This window comes from Bactrocera oleae, chromosome 4 (assembly GCF_042242935.1).
Source record: "Bactrocera oleae isolate idBacOlea1 chromosome 4, idBacOlea1, whole genome shotgun sequence".
Classification (NCBI taxonomy): Eukaryota; Metazoa; Arthropoda; class Insecta; order Diptera; family Tephritidae; genus Bactrocera; species Bactrocera oleae.
In genome coordinates, this window is record NC_091538.1 from 45,268,311 (window position 1) to 45,287,245 (window position 18,935).

Here is an 18,935-nt window from a genome sequence, read left to right on the forward strand (position 1 = left end):
GCGACTTTGATGCCTGACTTTTGACTGTACTTCCTCTACTCAACTTCTTCAATCTCTGCGGGCAATATGGACACCAAGTCGCACGCACACACACACATAAACGCCAGTAATTCCTTTGTAGCTTCGACTTCAAGTTGGCGCCGTTGCGCATGAGGAGACGTGTCGCAAAGTGGCAGGAGGCGCCTATAGTAGCATAACAGCAACAACACAAACACCAGCAGCATTTGTCGCCCAACATTAAAGGTCAACAGCAGTCTCGGCGGCCTTTGTGGCAGCGCATAGCTGACAATGGCAAAAGTGTTAACACTGACTCGGGCGATAATAAAATTCGCATTGTTCTTGTGTGACACAAAAAGTGGCTGCCTTTTCATCATCTACACGGTGTGTAATATGAGCACATCCCCGCTTGACTTTGTCTTTGCCTTTCTCTCTGTTTTCAGCATTGTCTGTTTGTCAGTGGCACTTTGGAGCTGTTGTGACGCCGCCACCATCGTCGGGCTGACTTTTATTTGACAAACACTTCAATCTACATTTCTACTATCAAGTGCGAACGTCTCTAAACATGTATGTGTATGTGTGTGTGGTTGTCGGTGTGTTTTGCGTCAATGGTTCGTGACTTTGCGAAGTGTGAAATATATAAAGGAGCGTGGCATTGTCTGGCCTTTGCATAACTTGACTTTCGCTCCTGTCGGCGGCTCTGCAGCCACTCATTCAATGCTAATGGAGTTCTACTCTTCGGTGTTATTGCGTCCTGTTTCACTTTTACTGTTATTTTATATCGCGTAAAGGAACAGTGTACTGAGATTTTGCGATAGGCGGTCTCGTTGGAATGAGCTTAAGTCTTTTTTTTTACAAACATTTTTATCACACTTTATTTTAAATGTCTTCAGTATTTTCTTCTAAAGATATATATATATATATATATGTTATATATAGACTGAATATCATTAAAATCATATAATTATTGATATTTGTGTTCCTAGAGCTAGAAGTTTAATTGAGATTTTTTTTATATCACTTAGCAAGTACGAAAAATATTCCTAGGGTGTCACAATATGCGCATATCCCTATAAACCCAGCCTCATATAAAAATACTTGTAATAGCTGCATACCTCTAAAGTTGGCAAAGGAATAAGTTTGTATCTAATTGTCCTTACTTAAAATTACACAATCTTGCTACTTTTATTGCTATCTATGATTCGTTTATAGATAGGAACAAAAATGCTCACAAAAATGAGCACGGTCAAGCTAGATGTTATAACTGTAATTACTTTTTAATTCAATAAATCTTGAGCGATCTCAATAATTTAGTATACTGATCGGATCCTTTGGGGACTGAAACCGCCTTTGTGTTAAAATTTGATTATAGATAAAAGTTTGTATGTGTAGGTGATTGAAATTTAAGATCTTGCTATAGGTAAGTCCCATTAAACTAAAGTCAAAATGGCCCATTACAGATAATTCATATAAAGAGCATTTTGAAATATTAATATTTAATTTTAATAATATGCGGATAGAAGTGTAACAGTCTTATAGTATAGAATATAGGCAGAATGAAAAACTCGGCATTTTTATCATAATATTGCGATTAAATATAAAAGTAGTGAAAAACAAGAAAAAACGTTATCTTCGGTTGCATCGAAGCTATAATACTATTCATAGATACAAAAGATCGATCGGTTTGTATGGCTATACAATACTATATGCTTTTGTGATTTGATCAAAGCAATTTCTTCGGAGATTGCAACGTGGTCTTAGACAATAACTCATGCCAAATCATGACGGTATCTCTTCAAATAAAAAATTTCTGAACCGACCAATACGCCGTTTCTAAAGAAGAAAAGGCCGTGTGCAAAATTTCAGATCGATATCTCAAAAACTGAGAGACTAGTATTCAGGGTATAAAAAAGTCAAACCAATATTAGGCGCTTGTAATGTGCTGCTCAGAATGTAGTAGTTCCGTGCATTTAATGGTTGCTTATGTATAAGACCTAACACTATTGGGGAGATATTAAGACATGTAAATATACATATGTGTACATGTAATAAATAATTTCAGTAAATATAAAGTAATCATTTGACATTAAGGAGCACAGAGATCATACCTAACACCGAGCTGTCTCAATACATGTATTCGAAGAAACGTATATAAAGTTTGTCAATCAAACTAAAAACCATCAAAATTTCGCATAACTATAAAACTTAGATAGTGTAAGTAGCCGAGCTCACTTAAGGGTAATATTTTGTATCTCACAAACTACCAAGCTAATTGGAATTCCAGTAGTCGCCTTAAAACTTCTTCTCACATTTTAATTAAATTGATCAAACCATTTATATATTCCTCATAGTCTACGAAAGATTTGACATACGTTGCTTCGTTCAACTTTACAGCGTTTTAGTTAGCGCTTAAAGTTAAGACTTGTGTTCACTTGTGTGTTGTTTGCTGTGTTGAATGAAATCAGTTCGCAGTTACTACTGTATTCCTTACACCGATTACATGGCATAATACATAAACAGGTCAGTATAATTTTAATTTTCTAAATTATTTGAAAATGTTATGATTAGTATATTGTCTATGGATACCAAAAAAAAGGGCAGCAATCTGTCTGTATCTTTCACTTTCACCCACATATCTTAAATTAATGATTGATATTATAATTGTTTACATTATATTATATAAATTCACTAAATATTCAGGCTCAGTATAATTAATTTATAATAATAATATCGGCCCAGACTTTCCTTGAGCTCTCATGCTCAAAATGTAGTCATTTCCGATTTAGTTGCTGTTGTGTTCTAATTAAAAAAAAGTAGACCCGTTAGCTTTACTATGAGGTGTGGCTTATTGACTGCCATCGGAGAGGTAACATTAAATTTAGAATAAATAGAAGGAGTAGCGCGAAAATAACCTGATAAGTCTTCTAATAGTATTGGTACACATTTAGTGAGTGTATTTGATCATATTAAAAAAAAAAAATTGCACTATAGAACTGTGAGCCATCAGAAAAAAATTGATGGATGCTAAACGGAAACTCAGACCCTAAAAGACTAAAGCAGCAAAAATATAAGTTCATAAAAATGCCAGCTTTGTTGGATAATTATACCACAGATTTTTGCTTCACATATTTTTCACAAGATGAAAAGGTGGGACTTTTGAGTGTTAATTTTATAAAAATATATTTATATATATAAATATTATATTTTAAAGCTATAATCTCATCGTTAAATTATATATTCCAGTCGAATAATGAATGATCTGCAGAGAATATTTAAATAGATTTTTTGAAGAAAGTTTTACAACAACTTTTTATACATGCTATGTTAAAATATAAATAATGTCGTTACATATAAAATAACCTCATAATTTGAGATAAATATGTATTTTGTTATATATATTATACAATGCTAAGGAGGTTTGTTTAGCTTTATATTGCTTAACTTTTTATTTTAAAAACTCCATATCTGATCAAAAATATTGCATCGTTTTCAAAATGAAATAAAAAGTTTTTTTTTAGTTTGGTTTTTGGAGCAAAGAGAAATACTAAAATAATGCTGAAAAACGTTGTGTTATTCTAAAAACCGATTAAAAATTCAAAGCAACGTTATAAATGATAATATATTTTCGAAAAAAAAAGTGAAAACGTTACCTTCGGTTGCACTGAAGCTAGAATACCCTTCGCAAATAAAAAAGTTTCCATAACTTTATTTTGAACATTCAGCTTGATAGCAGCTACATCACATAGGATTCCGATCTAGAAACATCTTTTTTCAGATATAGTAGCGTTGCTTAAATTAATAATTCGTGCTAAATTTCGTAAAGATATCTCCTCAACTAGAAATGCTTTCCATACAAAGACACGATTTTGATTGTTCAGTTTGTATGGCAGCTATATGCTATAGTGGTCCGTTATCTGCGGTTCCAACAAATGAGCAGCGTCTTATAGAAAACGACGTTTGCTGAATTTTAGATGAATATCTCAAAAACTTAGGCACTAATTTGCATATATGCCAACGGAAGGACAGACGGACAGATAGATGGACTGGAGGACGACCAGACGAATGGCCATGGCTAAATCGCCTTAGCTCGTCACGCTGGTCATTTATACATCTCACGTTTCCTGCTTTGCGCTACAAACGTACGTAGCAAACTTAATATATCCTCTTCTGCCTAAAAAATTATAAGTAAATAATTCATTACTTATCTACATATACATATGTATATGAGAGTTTTGCCATGAAAATCACTGGATTTTATTATTTTAGTTATAAATATTAACTTGATCAAAGTGGCTTTGCAAGTAATATGGCGAACATAGGTGTTATTAAAAAAAAAAATTTATATAAATCTCAAACAAACATTTAACATATACTTATTTATATATATATAAATATATATATATGCTATGTATATATATATATATATATATATGCTATTTAAATTAAAATTTGCACTTACTTGTTCCTACAATTTGAAGCCTTTTATGTAGCTTGTGTGCCAGTGATAAGCAATTTCTTTGTTAGTTCAAAAAATTTAATGCGCTTATTCATTATGCAGTAAAAATTAAAATTTATCTGCGTACACTTCCGTTGACACAGATTTCAATTTATGTATTTTTCATTATACAAGTATTGTATGCTATGTGTTATATGACACAAGCGAAGACTTTGAAATTCAAACAGCGCACATTTATAAATGAAATTTTTGACAGCTTTTAGCGGTTTTTTAGCACACTGTGATTTATAGCATTTGCATTTATATTAATTATTATTACACAACTTTCTTATGCGCCTAACAACAACACAAATGGCAATGACACTTTATGTGGCACAGCTTTTTGACTTTCTGGTATTATTTCCTTTTCATGTTTGCGATTTTTTGCGCCTTTTGCTCGCCGTGAATATTTAGGTTAACAACGCGCTGTGTTTCCCTACATAATACTACACTAATATGTGTGTGTACGTACTCATATGGCAACAAAGCCGACCGGACTCTGAAAAGTATGCAACGAAATGTGCTCGCAGGCGTGACACTCAAAACTCGCACTCAAGTGCGTTTTTTATTTGTTTTTATTTGGTTTGTTTATTTTTTTAGACATTCATATTGCTGCTGCTACTTTACACGCCGTTACACCGCGTGCTTATTGTTACTGTTGTTTTACACACAAGTATTTGACTTTATGAATAATAAATGCGAACTTGCTTTGTTTGTGTTGCAACAACCGGAACGACAGCACGAATATGCGATTGTGAATGTGAATGCGAATGCGAATTTTACAACTGCACTTTTTTCACGCTGCACTGTGTGGAATTGTGAAAACGGTTGTTTTAGTAAGCGTCGCGTGACACGCAAGCGGATGCACTATTTGATTTATGTGTGCGCAAAAAGGTGTCAAGCTGTAATTGTTGTTGTTTTGTTTATTATACTCTTATAAAAACGCACTTTTTGTTTTTCGCAATTACAGTTTGCATATTTTTATAGCATACTTTTAGGGTTTATGCTTTTATTTTCTTATTTTTTAAGCAACATTGCCTGCTTTCAAGCTGCCACAGCACTTGACGTTTTAATGCTAACAGATAGCGCTACAAAAACAAAAGCCAACACCATAACACGCACGAAACTTACGAATACCGCACACGTTTGCCATTTGTGGCGGTACGATAGGTAAAAGAAGAAACGCAAAAAATAAAGTAAGAACACTTTAAAGCCGCACCGCACAACGATAACGCGCTGGCACGCAGAAATGTAGAATTGTATGTGCCGAGAACTTTATACACAGCCAACATACACACACCCTCACGCGTCTGCACACCACTGTACTGCAAATTTATTAGCACGTGCACAGGATTTTCTACTGAAATTTAGTTGTCTCAGCCTTTCAGGCAGTATTGCCGTTCGAAAACCACCATATTTACCCACAAACCGCACTTAGTCACCTTTAAAAACTTTTTAAGTAATTTTGGCGAAAATTTAATTTTCCATTATTTGCACCGATTTGCCCCAATACTATGGACTGTTGAAAATATCAATACCGGTTTGATGATGCGCTTTTTTAGCGTCAACCTAACGTCGTGCGTTGACAGCCGTTGCCACTGGTCAGCTATCATCGAGTATTCACCGTAGACTAGTCCTGGTGTACGCCCGTGCAGCGCAACACATAGCACAAATGGAAGCCAAACGTCAATGCGGGAGTGTATGCGTACGTGTGGCATACATTTAGGAGGCGGCTGTCAAACGAACTTCGTGCGTGTTCGGCGCTATGCCAGCAAGGCTTGAGCAATCGTGTTCGTGCTGCTCTCTAATACACTTGCAATGACACACGACCGAAAGCAACTCGTTGTTGGAGCGTGAGAGCGCAAGCGAGTAAAAATCGCTCACGACACCATATTTCAGTGGCTCAACTTGAAATGGAGTGGCCTTTGCTTGCCAAATCGCTTCAGCCGCCAACAGTAGCAAGGAAGTCAATTAGTTGACTCAACAGCAGAGTTGTTAATGAAATTTATCTGCTGAAGGTGTTCAGTAGTATACTCTCAGTTGTGTGCTCTCATCTAGCTGCTCTCGATTACTCTCAAATGCGTTAAACCATATTTAGCGATTGTATGGCTTTCTTCGGTAAAGCTTTTATCCTACTTTTTGGTAGGTCGTGCGCTGCTTAAGTGTCGGCCTATACTTGTATTAATGTATGCGCTTATGCTGCAGTATGAGAGTGTGTGCGAGTGTACGTGTTCGTTATGCTTATTGTGCGAAGTATAAACAGACCGTTCAGTTGTACATTGAAATAACTACCCCTTACACACACATCTACCTAAATACATTCCCATTTTCGCAGATTTTCTATTAATAAATAATGCTGTATGCTTGTGGGTGTGTTAGTGTTGCCAACGCACAGCTGTTTTGAGGAGCTTTCAGCTGTATGCTGCTTTTATGAGAATATTTTCTTTAAAACGCTTTAAAATTATAACCTTTCGCAGAAAATTTGTTAGTAAATAAAATAGAACAAAAAATGTCTTGTTAGTAAAGCGGCAAGAAATATAAAAAATATATTATTTTTTATTATTTGTCTGTTCTTTTATTTCTGTATATTAGATTTTAAGCAAATTTATTTATCCCGTGCCTCTTTTTGTCTGCTAAAAATTGCAAACACCTCGCTATTCGCTTTCCATCACCTCAAATTCGCCGTGATTCAGCAAATACGAAACGGAAATACTCTTATCGTAACTTCCATTGCTCTTATGTTCATATGGCCTGCTCTCTTTCTAAAGTCAACATTTATTCCAACACATTTAATACAAATTTGGTGCGTTTATTCTCATTCTCTTTACATTTTCTTTATTTATGTTAGACTCTTTGATTTGTCTTCAAACTACTTGCCAGCTTTGCTCATTAAATATTTTGTCTTGTTTTACTTGTTTTGCTTTCGCCTTTTCTTCGGTTGTCAGACAAAGTTGTATACTTGTACATATATATATATATACGAGATATATATATATTGATTTGTATGAAGTTTGTCGCTTTTTTTCGTTTCCCTTTTCGGCTACCGTTAGCAGCGTCGTCGTTAGCGCTGTCGCTGTTTTAGTTGTCGCTGCCATTGTTTTGCTGCTTCCGGCATTTGGCAATCACATGATGACACTTTTCCTTTTACTCCGCTTACTTACAACATTCTCCCACATTTTGTTTCAACTCAATAGCCTTTAACGAGCCCTAGCACATACATAGATATATGTACATATACGAATACTGTTGATAGCAGTGAGTATGTGTATGAGCATTGGCTTAATTCACAGGAATTTCTTGTGCGTCGATTGTATTGTTACTTATTTTTATCAATCCATTATGGACTTATAAACATTATTTTTCAATGTGTCTGTATATTTATATCAGTAACAAGGTTGCAAATAAAACCTTAAAAAAATAATTGAATTAACTTTTTTTATTTTGTAACCCCTAATACAGAATTAAAATATTAAAAATAATTCTAATCTTACAAACCATCCCAAATACCTAATTAAAAAAAATTGTATCCAAAGCATATGATTAAGAAATAAAACAAAAATTTTTGTAGCATACATATTCTTTCTCGTTCCACTATTTTAAACGAGAGCTGACACAGAGCCATTATCTTCAATAATCTCCAAACTAAAAAATACTATTTTCTATTTCTAAGTCCAAACATCTTGGATATCAACATCGAAATTAAAAAAGAAAATTTTAATTTTTCATCTAAAATGCTGGAATTAAAAATATAAAAATGTTGGAATTAAAAATTGAGAGTCTAATTTAAGTCTAAAATTTTTGGATTAAAAAATTAGCAACCCGCAGTTACCGCAATTTTAGTAGTTGTGAGCTTAACCGATGCATGAGAGTTAGGCGTGGTTTTTATCCAATTTAACCCATTTCCAGATCGTCAGATTTCCAACTAATTTTATTACGACTGTTATATTTTGCAGGTGATTGAAAAGCGGTACAATTTCGTCTTTTAGTTTTAACTAATAAATTAATACGAAAAAGTTAGGTTTATTTCAAGTTCATTAAAAGTTCACGTCGGCCAAGTAGATTGTGAATAGTTTTTAATTAATTCGTAAGAAAGACATATTTTGCCATTTATGTTATGCCATAAATACAAACGAATAGTTTTGCTGGCGACAATGCTGTAGTGCGAAGCTATTTTAGAAACAGAAAACTGTTGTACTAGACTAGATAGGGATCACGATAAATAGCGGTTACGTCAGGAGCAGCACAAGGGCCCATTTTAATTTCAAGGCTGTTAAACATTAGTTATGACGATATTGACAGATATATTGAAATGACAGACGAATCGTATTTGATTTTACACGAACGACATCGAAAAGTAACTACAGCCCGATACAGAGAAAAAGCTTGCCGATAAGCATCAGGTATTATTCGGACGCAGGCATGGCTTGATTCACACTTCTAAAAAATTGGCATATACCTCTCAAAGTGAGTATGATAACGACTGAGGACATACAAAGGATAGAAAACTAAGTAAACTGTCTAAGCGTAAAACTGGACCCCAGATAAAATCAGCAATAATAACCTCAGAGCTTAGCAGATTATGGCCAACATAAGAGGGCCTATCCAAGAGAAGATGAAGCTTCTAATATCGGTAACCATCAGTGTTTTATTATATGGAGCAGAGATTTGGGAAAATGTGTTAAAAAAGGAAAACAATTGAAGAGCTGTCATGCACACACAACGAAGTATACGATGATAACAGTAACGCACCCCTGTAGAGGACCTGATTGGCCCAATAAACTTGAACTTTGGTTCAGAAATACACAGAAATTTTTTTACACAGCAAAAAGTGGACCAGGACGTAGGTGCGCATGAAAAATTGACCGCCACCCTGAGCTAATACAAATGAGGTTCCAGGGTGAGCGACGTGTTTTTAGTAATCTGCAAGTACCATACATCGTTGCTGTGACGACAGCATTGGTGATGCGGAAGGCATTTTCCGCCCCCAGACCTGCAAAAAAAAGTTGCAGAATTTAGATGAAATATCATACCCTTTATATGAATACTCGTTAAGCAAAATTTACTATGCATTGATGTATAAATTGGTATCATGCTTGCCAACATTATTGATATGTATGTATGTGGCAACATTCGCTCAAAGATTAAGAAAGTTCTTCCCATATTCTACCATATCTATTATTCGTCTGGTTGACTTTATCCCTCATAAATCAAATGTGGGACATCTTAATAAGATTAAATGGGCTAGTTAGCTTATTATTTTTATTACTAATTTATTCTTTCATCTCTTTAAAATGATGTTCAGATCCTAAACTCAGCAGAAAACTCTAAATGGATAAATATACTAAGCTTAACATTTTGTTTATATCAAATAAAAAACAAAAACCAACATCAGGAAAAAAACTTATTCCTGCTCAATTCCCAGAGTAGTAATTTTAAATTTCTAATTAATTAATATAAATATTTTATAAAAAATTGAGAGTCACGTTGAATACTTTTTAAAAAAGTATCTTTAAAAATATCTAGGAAACTTTTGACTATACGAAATATCGTATTCGTTTATCTAAATAGAGAAACTAAATTAGCTAAATAATATATAAACTGTAAATAACAGTTAATTGAATTCATTAACTCACACATCATACGACCATCTGCGCCCGGGAGAATGAAACAAAAGTTAAAATTGTTATGACATATGTTTGCCATGCATCAAAGTGACTTAATTAAGTATTCTGACGAACATATAGAGCCAGCTAGACGAAAATCACCAAGTGACGAGACGAAAAAAAGAACAAAGCAAGCAACGGCTATATGAAGTGAAGAAAAGCTGTTGCACGTGACTTCTATCGCACACACACATACACATAGAACAACAAGCTTTAGCAAAATTATTGTCGAAAAAAATACAATAATTGGTTGGCAAAACTTTATAGCACTTAGCTCTGGAATAGCCTTCAAAACGACATCATATTGCTGTTTAATGTCAATGTCAATTTGTTAATATGTATATTTGTACGTTAATATAGATCTTAATATATTAAGCCAACCTATACATGCACGAAATTTATAACCGACTTATTAAACTTATGTTGTTTGCTGAAAAAGCAATAACTCCCGCCCCATGCAACTATACACGTAATACCATTGCGAATGAGTTATAACCGTCACGTAGAAATAGTATATTCTTAATTTTTCTGTTTCTTTATCGCCTAATGAAATGCATTTGATAACATAGAAAATAAGATGTGAGATATAAAAATAAAATAAAGTTTATAAAGGCGGACATACGGCTTAATTCCTTAGCAATAAAGGAGATTGAATTAATTTTTTCTTGAGTTTACGTTTATTAATTAAATTCTTATACACTTGCAGTACTGACCACAGAGTATAACCGTTGTATAAGCACATGTAACTAGACAAGATAAGTATAGGAGATGAAAGAATTAGCATCGTCAAACCCACAAATTAAATGTTTCAAAACAAATCAGCCTGAAGATGGACGGCAGTGGGCGATCAAGAGAATTTCTTCACATATTGTAGCGTTATCTTCGAAAATAGTTCATGCCAAATTTCGTGAAGATATCTGGTCAAGTAAAAAATTATTAGGTTCGATTCTGATCATTCAGTTTGTATGACAGCTATATGATATAGTATTTCTACAAGTATATTGGCGATACCGACAAATAAACAGCCTTTTGGAAAAAAAAAGTACGTGTGCATGATTTTAGATCGATATCTGAAAAACTTAGGTACTATTTTGCGTATATACAGACGGACCGGAATGAACGGACGTTTATATATATAAATATATAAAAATTTTGTAGGGTCTGCGACGTTTTCCTCTGAATGTTAAAACTTCGTTGCAAACTTAATACTCCCCGTTCAGAGTATAAAAATCCTATTCATTGCGAAGCATTTTGTTTGTAAACTGCTTTTTAATTGGACTATGTTTTTCGGTTTGTTCATCATTTTTTACTTGATTCATCCTCCTGCCAGTCAGAAAGGTATTGAAATAAGTGAAATTATGTAAGAAGAAAACAATTTAGAAGAAGCGATTACCTCAAAAGTTATCCATTTCAAATACAATTATCAATATTTTGTGAGAAATTTTAACCTTTCATTGAGGTAAGTTTGAAGAACATTTTACGATATTTAGCTTACCTATTGAAAGTTTTGAAGAGCTTTCTCAGATGCAGTTATTTTACAGCTATTGCATAGATTTGTATTCAGGACTTAAAACTATCAGTATAGTACCAGAGATTTATGTTAATATCTTTATATACTCTCCTTTGTGACGAAGCGTCAACTGGTGGCCCTTATTATTTTTATTCGGTAGTAATCATGTGCAGAAATTAGATTTAAACTAAACAACTACAATTTAGTCTTTCAGATTGAAATTGTTAGCATATTAGAAGGTGCCAAGTGGGCTTCTGCCCACAATAACTAGAATGTCAGTAGGTAACTCGGTAAATATAATCTGGGTACCCAGTCATATGGGAATAGAAGGCAACTAAAAAACAAAAAAACTAAAAGGCAAATGAGTTTACCCGCCCGGCGGCAGCTGGAAACGCAATTCCTCTAAGCTGTTCAAGGGTTGTTAGAAGCAATAGACCTTACAGGAACACTAGCAGCACAGGGCATACCACAAATTTATTTTGGGCTAGTGTTGATGGCGGACAGACCAAAAGTTTATATTGTTCTTCTAGGTATAAGGATACTTAGTAATATTGTCGGGTACATCGCACTCAACCTTCAGATCTCAGCTTCAAAAAATTGGAAAAGTGTATTGTATGTAAAGAATATTAACTTTGCGAATGCCTAGCCATCAGCCGGATGAGACGGGATATAATCCACGACTCCAAATGCTTCAACATAAGACCGTTTCTACCTACCAACCAACTAATGTCCCAAATTTAATAAAAACTTTTTTCTTTATAGTTTAGCTATGTTCGAGATTGTCGATGACAATAACTCAAATTATAAAGTCTCGCAGCTATTGGCTTCTCAGCAAGTCTAACAACACCAGGATAGATTACCAAAGGCACCCATTATATTTCTCGTTGCAGGAATAAATCTACTCTTAGCCATGCTTGCAACCGAGAAGCGTGCATTTGTTTACTATTTCTTCACAAGCCATATGCCAAAAGAGAAGGCAAGAAAAGCAACCAACGTATGTTAACAAACCCATATTTTTATTTAAACGAGTCCGGGAAGCCATTCACTGTAGTTAAGGTTCAACAATTTTAATTGAAATCACTTATTTAACCCTCTCACCAGAGCTGCCAGCAGTTCCTTCTCCGTCTAAAAAGAGAAAACAATAAAACGCAAAAACAATCGCAAAGAACCGAGTGAAAAGACAAGAAATGAAACTTCCCATATGAATGCAAAAAACAAAAGCAAAAACAACGACAATGAAATCACATCACGAGTTGCACGAGCAAAACAGTTAAACTGTGACGCAGACAGACGGCAAAAACAAAAAAAAAGTGGAAGTAAATTCAAAAAAGCTGTCGGAAGTGTAGCACCAATATTGCCAACTAAAGTGTAGAGCAATGGCAGGCAGTAAAGGCGAATAATGAAAAACAGTGCTTTGAACTGTGAAATCTCAATGGTTGTCAGGGGTTTGTCATGTTGCCTGGCAGGGCTACAAGCAGACTGATTTGCCGGACGCGACCGAGGCGGATGAGTGGAAGCGACGAGGCGATTTTAATAAAGCAAAAAGCAGCAAATAAATAAGTTTTTAAACAGAGGCCACGGGAGGGGTATAAATGCTATGCTCATATGTGTGTTTGTATGTAAATAGCCTGCAGCTTTCACTTGTTCATCAGCATTGGCTCATATGTAGTTTACTGCCTTAAAATTAGCAGGACTCCACTCACAACTGCCATTCAAGTGTACACACACCCTTACCTTTACACATATTTATATGTACAAGTATTTGTATAGCTGTATATGTGTACATATATGTTGCTTGCTTCGGTTATTAACACCCGCCTCGCCCGCGAGTACCCTCCGCAGAACCGCAGCCAGCACCAACGGTTCAGTGTTGTTATGGTTACTTTAGTGGTGAGTTGAGTGGATTTTCGGCGACAACAGCTTAAAGGAGAGGCTTCATCCAATAATTAATAAGAGTACCATTAATGGCATTTACAGTTATTCGCCATTTAAGTAAATCATAAGAAATTATTGTTAAGAACAATCGAATGGTGGGTACTTAATCAAATGTAAAGTCTTTACTTAAAAAAATATTTATAGGATCATTGACAAAACTTTCTCCAGTAACTCACAGAAGCTTATCTTTTCTACAAATATACTATCTGAAGTTAACAACCTATTGCCTATGTATGGCGACTATTCTGCGAACACTAGCTATATGCAATACAAAATCTTAGGCAACAGAACAGCCAGTCGCCACTTTTGTTTAATTTGAAACTTTTTAATTTAGCTATTTATCAAAATTATGCTTTCCAGTATATTGATATCAGTAAGTATGGTAGACAAAATCTTGTTAGGGTAGCCTAGGCTAATAGACAAACAGCTATATACCAGTAGCCTTACATAATAGGGTTGGAAATTTTATTCCAGATTGTACTGTATGCTGTACCGAATCGGTACATATCGCTCGATAACATAGTATATTGAAATGAGTTCAAATATTGATAATAAGGAGAATAGGTGAGGCACGACATCCCAAGGCCCTTTATTGCTTAACATTAGACATGCTCTTTCTATGAACTATTCAAGAACTATTGAAGAAAAATCGATGGAAACATCTGGTATTAGGGATTGTTCTTTAAACTTAAATTTTGATTCACAGAACAATGTCAGATGGAGTAGTTACTCAAATAAGTCTCACTCGATGGAAGGAGCTTAAGCTCGGCAATTTTCAGTTTACCGAGTGAACTGGTGGACTTCGCAAAGTATTAGTTTGAAAATTTTCAGTTTTGTGAAAGCGATACATTATTCCAAATATTCCTGCTCTGTAAAACCTTGTGTTCAAGTAATTTATGAAAATCTTTCTGAATTCACCGAACAGCGCTCTAATGTAAACGCAGTATGGAATCAAAGCTGATATTTAAAAAGATCTGCCACTTGATACAAACACGGTTCCCGAAAATATTTTCCTCAAGATCAACAATTAAAGAAAGCCTTCTTGTTTAGACAAAGAGTGTGCTCACAACAAAAAATATATTTTTTATAGAGATAACCAAGTGGCTTTAAAATCAATAAAATTTTTAAGGTTTCATCGAAGATAGGAAAGAATTTATTGATCTCTTAGTGGATCTAACATCCTATTTTATCATAAACCTACAATGGGATCCAGGACATTGTGATATTTCTGGTAACTGTGAAGCAGATGAATAAGACAGAACAAACACAATTCTACAATTATGGTAGACTCCGCAAAATAATGAATTTATATGCATGTAGATATTTAATCAATAAACATGGTATAGTTATAGCTGAATCTCGATTGAGTCAGTCGCTAATTTGCTTAATAAGCAGGCAAATGTGGCATAAATGGAACATATTAAAATTCAAAAGGAAGTTGTAGGAGTGCTAACAGGTCACTGTCTAATTGGCAGATATGCCAACAAACATGGAAACACCATACAATGTCTATTGTAGAAGCTGTCATGAGGTAGAAGAAGAAGAGAATAAAGAACATCTTCCATGCGAATGCAAAAATTTGTATAAAAAAGAATCGCAACTATCGGTCGGCGGTTTCTTGACGAGGTCTCGGAAGTCGCACATATACAGTTTTTTGTACTATTAAACCTTATCAGAAGCACAGGGTGAGTCCGAGAGAACATAATAGAGTGAGGTAAATTAAGTCCCGGTGGTTTTACAATGGGCCTTCAAACATCCAAGGGTCGTCGTAAGACATCCACTTTACTTACCTACTTATTTAAAGAATTGCCCATCTAAGCCATAATATTTTCAGACCTTTCTTGCAATTTGAGCATAACAACCCAAAAGAACTTCGCCGACTTGGCCACTAATAATAATTGAATGATTTTTGATACCCTGTTCTGATGCGAACCGTATTCTAATTAGAGCCTTCGATTTGTACATGTATAGCAGCTTTTGATGGGTTAAAATTTTTTTAAAGTGGGCGTGGCCCCGCCGCTTATATGGTTTAATGTACATATCTTCCAAGCCGTAGAAGCTAAATCAACCAAGCTTGCTGAGTAGAAGTCATTTTAGCACCATTTCAAACCACGCCCACTCCCCATATAATGGTAATAATGAAAATCATTAAAAGTGCGATAACTCAGTAAATATGGTGAATGCAAAAAAATTGTAAAAATTGGACAATGTGCGTAGTGGCGCCCACCTTTAGGTGAAATTCTATATCTCAGGAACTACTTGACTGATTTTAACCAGGTTGAGTGTGTAGAGTATCCAAACATTCCCAATACTTTTAAATTCCATCTAACTACTTCACTTTACATTATACAAATCAAAAATCAATAAATTTTTCAGAATAAAACTCAAGGTATTTCATCTAACACTATATACCTAACATAAATATGTTCGAACTTACGGTTAACTTCATACCGCATCTATCGGTCAATATGTAAGAAATCTTAATGACATTCAGAAAGAATATAATCCAATAACAGTGTAAGGTTTTCCTTTTTAAATGGTTGAAATTAAAAAAGTTCCTTAAATGGTTGAAGTAATTAAAGACCCAATAAATAAGAAGTTTAGTGATTATATCCAGATTTCTATTCTTAGTTTTAGTTAAAATACAGAATTGCTTTACTAATAATAACAAATGTTTTGTTTAAATATTTATTATCAAACACAAAGCTATGGTACAATACTTATAAAAATCTGTTCTCCTGCTAACTTATGTTACTTACATATATGTTAGTCTAGGCTATAGGTGATAGAGTCCGGATTGTCTCAGCTGTCCCTAAAAACGTGTGCAACAATAAACTAAAAATCATTTTTAATTCAGCTTCCACGGATATACCCAAAAATATTCTTTTGACCAAATTCGAAGCAAAATAAGCAACTTTCCGAGCATATACGTCTAAGTGAAATGTTACGTAGCTTGTGAAGCTAAGCAAGGAGACGAAATCACAAGTAACCCAAACGAGAAGTAATAGACTAGCCAATTTGCTATACATTTGCAACACCAGCAGCACTGAGAATACACACACACATACATACACTTACACGTAATGCATAAATATGAAGAACACATACACACCATTGAGTTTATGATAAATCGTTATGACTTTATTTAAATTTTGCTGCACATTTCACAAGTAACAGTGAAAATAAGAACATTAACAACAACAATAATAACAATAACCACAAAAGCTAAAAATATGTCCACAGACCGAGGCGAGTTAGCAAACCAAAGTGTGTGTGTGTGTGTGTACACAGATAGAGTCAAAGCAGCTGAAGAACACGATACTTACAACAAAAGCAACAATAAGAATAGTAACGACAACAACAGCAAGTGGCAGTAAACACATCAGGAGCGTGCAACATAAATAACTTCGATACGTTGCCAACACATTGCGCAACATTAACGACTCTATGATGGCATTCATTGTGTGTCGAGTTGCAAAGCAAAACGAAGAAGCGCTATACACCCACACGCATATATATAGTAACCACATAAATGTAGGAGTTTATTTCTATTTAGAAGCAATGGCGTGTATTACAAAATATTGCAACAACAACTGTGGAACATCACTTGGCTATGAATGTGTGTGTGGTTGAAAGCTATAGCAGCGTGTGCGTGTGCGTGTTCTAGTGCAAAATGTATTAAAAATGACACCAATATTTCACAAATATACACAATTTGACTATCATTCTACTCAGCACCAGTGTTTTTTTAACATTTCAATTCATTTTTTGCGCTTTCTTTGCCAGCTGGAGTTATTTGTCATCACCGCAGAACGCACAACGGTGGTGTGCAACATAGCACAATTCTTTTTTAGTGAGCGTAATAAATGACTGGTGTCGGCGCCTTAAAATATGTGTCCAATAAATGCCCGCCTGTCGCGCAAGTTAATCGTCGGTAATGAAAAATGTGCGCGAAAATAGTCACACTTCAGTGCGTTCCCACTGTTCCACACTTGGAAGCAAAAACATTGTGGTATAAATGACGAAGTAAAACTGGCAAGTTAATAAACATATATTAGCGTCTTTGAAATTTATTTATTTTAAAAAAAATCACGCAGTTACGTTTCGTTAAAAGTCTTTCAAACATCTTGAAATGTATTAAGTAGAAAGACTGATGCTTTCAATTTCACATAACGGACCAACTCATGTCATTGCTTCGAATTCTTAATTTTAAAAGCCACTAAATGCATATAAAGTAATTAAAGAAACACATTTCCATCCATCTTTAGTGCAGTATATTAAGTAATAATCTTTCAACACTTCTCTACAATAACTCTAAGGGCAAGTGTGAAAAGCTTAGAAACCTTGGGCGATATATTTTTTTTGACATTTAAGATTACTCTATATTGCAGTTATCCGACTTTCCTATGTCAGTACAGAAACAAAGCTGCGCAAAAAGACCACTTTGGCTTCCGACATGACACGCTATTTGCTCTTGAAAGCAAAAAAATTTAGCTCTCGAGAGCAACAAAGTTCGATCTAGTATCCAGTTAGCGTATCAAGCTAGATTTCTTAAGAATTGTTTGCTCACTTTGTTTCACCATTGCTCCAAATTGAAATTAGTTATTGTAATATGTTAATACATCGGTACAAGTAGTCAGTTTCGAATATATTAAACATTATTGGTACAATTAAAAGATGGAACAACTTGCTTTTTGCAAAACTGCAGTCAAAAGCATTTACATTGGTGTAAGTCAGTGATGTGCCTATCTGGAAATCTGGGTGATATGTTACTCTTTATTTTGCTCCTAGCTGCTAGTATACAAATTTTTATCCTCATATTTGCCTGAAACAAACCGTGTAAGTTTTATAATACTGCAATGATTGGTCTAAGAAAATCCCACAGATAGAAGATATAGCCAATAATCTGAAAAAATTTCAATTGCACCAAAACTATAATACCCTTCACAAATAAAAACACTCCATACAAAAACTAAATTTGATCTTTCAGTTTGTATGACAGCTATATGCTATAGTGGTATGATCTGAACGATTTCATCAGAGAATGCGCCATTGCTTTGGAGTACAAGTATAATTCATACTAAATCGTGTAAAAATATATCGTCAAATAAAAAAGTTTTCCTTACAAGGATTAGATGCTATAGTGGTCCGATATCTGCGGTTCAAACAAAGCTGATTCTTGAGGAGAAAAAGACGTGTGAAAAATGTTAGAGTGATATCTAAAAAATTAAGGGACTACAAGTAGTTTGCGTATATACAGATAGACGGACGGACAGAGAGACTAACACGGCTAAATCCACTCAGCTCGTCTTGTTGACCATTTATATATAAATGT

At 34.6% G+C, this 18,935-nt stretch overlaps 1 protein-coding gene across 3 annotated transcripts in view; it reads right to left on the minus strand.

Moving 5' to 3' along the window:
• The window catches only part of dpr12 (defective proboscis extension response 12), a 237,419-nt gene extending 231,283 nt beyond the window's left edge, over positions 1–6,136 (minus strand). For 2 of the 3 annotated variants that reach the window (XM_014244248.3, XM_036362706.2), the window contains exon 1: positions 4,457–6,135. The gene's annotated coding sequence lies outside the window, so the exon portion shown is untranslated. Of the gene's footprint in view, positions 1–4,456 lie in introns of all 3 variants that reach the window. The other variant, XM_036362709.2, reaches the window with a different exon arrangement.
• Positions 6,137–18,935: the final 12,799 nt, after the last annotated feature.